At 37.3% G+C, this 6,540-nt stretch overlaps 1 pseudogene; it reads right to left on the bottom strand.

Annotated features, from left to right (window-relative positions):
- Positions 1 to 267: 267 nt before the first annotated feature.
- LOC128373213 (GTPase IMAP family member 7-like) lies at positions 268 to 2,739 on the bottom strand (annotated as a pseudogene).
- Positions 2,740 to 6,540: the final 3,801 nt, after the last annotated feature.

Raw genomic sequence — 6,540 nt, 5'->3', positions numbered from 1 at the left:
ACCACAGTCTTTTATTTCACACCTCAAAGTGGAAACAACATTAATACAATCTGTTTTATTCTGAATGTGTTTATATGAATATTTCACATATCTGGTTGATTCAGATCAATTTAAATATTTAAACGCTGACAGATAATCTAAAGCCAATTTCATATCACAGCTCTACAATTAATCCAAATAATCCATAAAGAAATCAATGTTATTCTTTGACGGCACTCACCAGTGATTTGAGATTTAGGTGCAGGTACTTAACAGCTCTTCAAAGGATTACACAACAATGAGGTTGACTGGAGGTTTCTGTGCCCATATTTTAGCCTGAGCTCGTGCTTCAAACTAATATCTTTGTCTCATCATTTCCTGCTGTAACGCCAACATTTCTGCCTTGTATTTGGTCTTCAGTTCCTCCAACTCTTTCTTCCTCTGGGCTTCATTCTCTCTCAGGATTCGTTCTTTCTCCTTCTCGATGGCTTCTTCTGCTTTCAGGAACATTTCTGTGGTGTAGTGTGTTCCTCTATTCTCCTGAATCATCTTCTGTATTTTATCCAGAAGCTGATTAACTTGTGACGGGTCTTTGTTGTTGTTGTTGAAGACGTGATAACGGCCGTAACACTTCTGGATGATGTCGCTCAAGTCTTTCTGTTTTGAGAGAAACTCTTCAATGGTTTTTTTCTTCAGTCTGTCTCCATGAGTGAACAGTATCATCGTGTATTTAGACGCATCTTCACCAAACGTTTCTTGAATCAGTCTCACTGTTTGTCTCTCCTCCTCTGTGAATCTTCCCATCTTAAGAACCACCAGGAAGGCATGTGGACCAGGAGAAGACAAACCGATGCACATTTTGATCCTCCTAATCACTTGTTCATTGGTTAGCATTGTGTCAAACAGTCCTGGAGTGTCGATGATGGCAACCTTTCGCCCTCCAACCTCTCCTGTTTCTTTCTTGCACTCAGCTGTGACAGACTCTACAGCTAGTTCAGACTCAAACACTTCATCACCTAAGATGGTGTTTCCTGTTGAACTCTTCCCAACTCCCGCCTTCCCAGCCAGAACAATCCTCCACTCACAAGAACCTGCAGACAAACACACGGAAACACAGATAAATAAGGGTTGGTAAGATGATCAATTAAACAGTATATAAATATATGAACAGTAAAAAGGTTCCTCCTGTTCATACTGACTATTAAAAGATGACATCTGTTAAAAGTCAGTATGAACAGGAGGAATATGTGTCAGTAATAATAAATGTTGGTAAGATGATGAATTCATAAATCAGTTAAACTAGATTTAAAAGCAGCATCAGGTTTGTTAAAATGTACATTTAGTATTTTTGTTGGTTTTATATCATTTAAATGACATTTGCACCATTTTTTACCAAAAGTTAGACTGAATGCTCCTGAAAATGTCAAATGGTGTAACCACAGTAGAATGATAGATATTACATATGTGATCAGCTACAGTGTGTTTAAGTGGACTTATACTAATAATGACTTCATTTAAAACATGTAAATGTTTCCTGGTCTCCATGGTAACCAGATGAAATGTAATATTTAGAACAATAGTATTCCATTAGCTTTATTTAATATAAAAGTTATAATGTAAGATCATGCCTAACTAGTTGATATGGTGTTAGGAAGGAAGGAAGGAAGGAAGGAAGGAAGGAAGGAAGGATGTAAGATCATGCCAAACTAGTTGATATGGTGTTAGGTAGGAAGGAAGGAAGGAAGGAAGGAAGGAAGAAAGGAAGGAAGGAAGGAAGGTGTTTTATTGACTATTTACTGTTTTTAAGCAAGTTGAATTATTTGGTACAAAGTTTTTATGGTTACACCACTTAGACATTTTTACCATAATCCTCTAATATATTCTCTCTAAATGGATTAAAAGCAGAAATTTGATGCTGGGTCCACAAAAACAGAATGTGTGAAGTTATTCATACGTTTAAATTTAAACTGAACCTCGTGGAGACTAAACATCAGTGATAAAAACATATTTAAAGAGTCAGTTATGAATCTCTTTAAATAACAACAACAACATTATAGTTTATATCTGTTCAAGTTTATATGAACCATGTTTGACTATAAGGAAAATATCATTATTATTATTATTATTATTATCATTATTATTATTATTATTATCATTATTATTATCATTATCATTATCATTATCATTATTATTATCATTCTTCGTATCTTTTGACATGAAGTTCTGTAATGAGCTGAATCTGTTTTCAGGTTCTGAGCGTTTGATTCGTTCTCCCTGCAGCAGTAGACGGGTGGAGTTAACGTTCTCCCTGCAGCAGTAGACGGGTGGAGTTAACGTTCATATTGTAATTAAAGTGAGTCATGTGATGTGAAGCCGAACCCTGCAAACAGCCTGAAGGTAATTATTATAATTATTATAATAATTATTATATTAATAATAATTATTCATAAAGAGAAGTTCTGCAGACGCTGTTAAAACGATTCAACAGTAAATTCTGAGTTGTTTCTGCTTTTATTAACGTTTAAAATAGTCAAAATGTTTCTCTGATCAGTGACATCACTCTGATGCTGCTGCTCGCTGACCTTAACTAGTAGATATACATACATATACACACATATACATATATCTATATAATATATAGATATATGTATGTGTATATGTATTTATTATTAGTATAGATGAAACACACTCACCGACTTTCTCTCCGGCCATCTTGGCGATGCCGTCGCTCCCCAGCGCGTTGGACAGGAAGTTTGCCATTTCAGAGTCAGACTGAGAGTTCGGAGGGAAGCTGCTGCTGTTATACTCTCTGCAGGTGAACACACCCCCCCCCTCAGGGACAGGTGTGTCTGCAGGTGAACACACCCCCCCGCCTCAGGGACAGGTGTGTCTGCAGGTAACCCAGGTAACTGCAGGTGAGCATGCTCAGACTGACAGGGAGGGAGGGAGATGTGCTCGTCTCTACAGGAGTGTCTGCAGGGTCGACCTGTCACACAGGTCTGAGACACACACACACACCCACACACACACACACAGACACACACACCCACACACCCTGACTCTGGACTGCAGGCTGCATGAGAGCAGCTGAGGTGAACCCTCATAGATCAGTACAGGAATGTACAAGTGTTTGTGTCTAGGTGTGTGTGTGTGTGTGTGTGTGTGTGTGTGTGTGTGTGTGTGTGTGTGTGTGTGTGAACCACTGATGCAGGAAGTTCATCCTCTGCTTGTTTAACTAGCTGGGAGGCGTTCATGGTCCAGATCAATCAATCAATCAATCTTTATTTATAAAGCTCCAAATCACAACAGAGTCATGTGAAGGCTCTTTCCACATAGAGCAGGTCTAAACCCAACTCTTCAGGTTTCATTTAAAGAGACCCAACATTCCCACATGAGCAGCACTTGGTGACAGTGGAGAGAAAAAACTCCTTTTTTCCTGTCTGCTACCACTCACCTGCTGCTCCTGTCTGCTACCACTCACCTGCTGCTCCTGTCTGCTACCACTCACCTGCTGCTCCTGTCTGCTACCACTCACCTGCTGCTCCCTGTCTGCTACCACTCACCTGCTGCTCCCTGTCCTCCTCCTGTCTGCTACCACTCACCTGTTGCTCCTGTCTGCTACCACTCACCTGCTGCTCCTGTCTGCTACCACTCACCTGCTGCTCCCTGTTCTCCTCCTGTCTGCTACCACTCACCTGCTGCTCCCTGTTCTCTTCCTGTCTGCTACCACTCACCTGCTGCTCCTGTCTGCTACCACTCACCTGCTGCTCCCTGTCTGCTACCACTCACCTGCTGCTCCCTGTCTGCTACCACTCACCTGCTGCTCCCTGTTCTCCTCCTGTCTGCTACCACTCACCTGCTGCTACCACTCACCTGTCTGCTACCACTCACCTGCTGCTCCTGTCTGCTACCACTCACCTGCTGCTACCACTCACCTGCTGCTCCCTGTCTGCTACCACTCACCTGCTGCTCCCTGTTCTCCTCCTGTCTGCTACCACTCACCTGCTGCTACCACTCACCTGCTGCTCCTGTCTGCTACCACTCACCTGCTGCTCCTGTCTGCTACCACTCACCTGCTGCTACCACTCATCAGCTCTGGGTCATGTTTGTCTCTCTGGCACTAACAGCGGGTCCGAACCCAGATACTGATCTCTGCTGCTCATCACACTGATGCATGTTCCTCACTAATGTTCCTCCATTTAAAAGATAAACAGACTTTACAACCAGAAACATTTATTATAAGAAGCTTTGATACCAAACACACATGAACTACTGATGATCTGTTTTTATGTGACATTCAGCAAAGTGAAGAATCAGCAGTAGTTAAAGTATCAGGTATGAAAGATGAGTCACAGTAAACTGAAACTCCTCCTACAAAGAACGAAGAGCAGAAACCGGTCGGTCCGGTCCGCTGACTCACCTGAGAGGCGTTGACTGAAACAGCCTCACACACACATAATAAGCTATAATAAGCTTACAGTCAGGCCCCTCCGTCGCTATGGTAACCAAAATAATAAGGTTACAGTCAGGCCCCTCGGTCACTATGGTAACTATAATAAGATAACAGTCAGGCCCCTCGGTCACTATGGTAACTATAATAAGATAACAGTCAGGCCCCCTCCATCGCCGTGGCAACTATAATAAGGTTACAGTCAGGCCCCTCCGTCGCCGTGGCAACTATAATAAGGTTACAGTCAGACAGTATCTGGTTCATCTGAATGCAGAGAGACTCAACCAGTATTTATTATATAAAAACATAATAATATTAATTAAATGTATTTATTATATAAAAACATAATAATATTAATTAAATGTATTTATTATATAAAAACATAATATTAATTAAATGTATTTATTATATAATAACATAATATTAATTAAATGTATTTATTATATAAAAACATAATAATATTAATTAAATGTATTTATTATATAAAAACATAATAATATTAATTAAATGTATTTATTATATAAAAACATAATAATATTAATTAGATGTATTTATTATATAATAACATAATAATATTAATTAAATGTATTTATTATATAATAACATAATAATATTAATTAGATGTATTTATTATATAATAACATAATAATATTAATTAGATGTATTTATTATATAAAAACATAATAATATTAATTAAATGTATTTATTATATAAAAACATAATAATATTAATTAAATGTATTTATTATATAAAAACATAATAATATTAATTAAATGTATTTATTATATAAAAACATAATAATATTAATTAAATGTATTTATTATATAAAAACATAATAATATTAATTAAATGTATTTATTATATAATAACATAATAATATTAATTAAATGTATTTATTATATAAAAACATAATAATATTAATTAGATGTATTTATTATATAAAAACATAATAATATTAATTAAATGTATTTATTATATAAAAACATAATAATATTAATTAGATGTATTTATTATATAAAAACATAATAATATTAATTAAATGTATTTATTATATAAAAACATAATAATATTAATTAAATGTATTTATTATATAATACATAATAATATTAATTAAATGTATTTATTATATAATACATAATAATATTAATTAAATGTATTTATTATATAAAAACATAATAATATTAATTAAATGTATTTATTATATAATACATAATAATATTAATTAAATGTATTTATTATATAATAACATAATAATATTAATTAGATGTGTTTGTTCCAGAGTCTTCGTACAGTAACCGACACACAGCTGCTGATTCCAAACAGACGATCAATGACTGAAAAATCAATAATTAGGGATGACTCCATACAACTTCTTCATGTCCGATATCAGTCCTTCTTTCCTGTTAAGTTGTTAATAATACAGATAGTTTGTATAGACAAAATAACTCCATGGACATTATAATGAATAGACTATAGGCTGCTTCATTACATCTGCTACAATGATCAGATGTTGAGTTTATTATCTGTGACTCATAAAAGTCATATTTTACTAATGTAATGGTTCTGCATCACCTATGTTCACCAGCTTTGGGTTCTTCAGGTTCTTCAGGTTCTGGTTCTAATGTGTCTGTGATTCTGTCTCAGATCTGCTGGACGACCTGATCGATGTGGCCAACGAGAAGTAAGACGACCAGCAGCCTGACCTCTGACCTCTGACCTCTGACCTCCAGCCTGATTCTGCCCCCTGCTGGCCGATTAACGTATTTACGGTCTGATTCTGCCCCCTGCTGGCCGACTAACGTATTTACCTCCTGATTCTGCCCCCTGCTGGCCGACTAACGTATTAACGGCCTGATTCTGCCCCCTGCTGGCCGACTAACGTATTTACCTCCTGATTCTGCCCCCTGCTGGCTGATTAACGTATTTACGGCCTGATTCTGCCCCCTGCTGGCCGACTAACGTATTAACGGCCTGATTCTGCCCCCTGCTGGCCGACTAACGTATTTACCTCCTGATTATGCCCCCTGCTGGCCGACTAACGTATTAATGGCCTGATTCTGCCCCCTGCTGGCCGACTAACGTGTTTACGGCCTGATTCTGCCCCCTGCTGG

The sequence above is a fragment of the Scomber japonicus genome, chromosome 14 (genome assembly GCF_027409825.1).
Source record: "Scomber japonicus isolate fScoJap1 chromosome 14, fScoJap1.pri, whole genome shotgun sequence".
Taxonomy (NCBI): Eukaryota; Metazoa; Chordata; class Actinopteri; order Scombriformes; family Scombridae; genus Scomber; species Scomber japonicus.
Note: the sequence above shows the minus strand (reverse complement) of the source record. Positions and strands in the feature narration are given on the sequence as shown.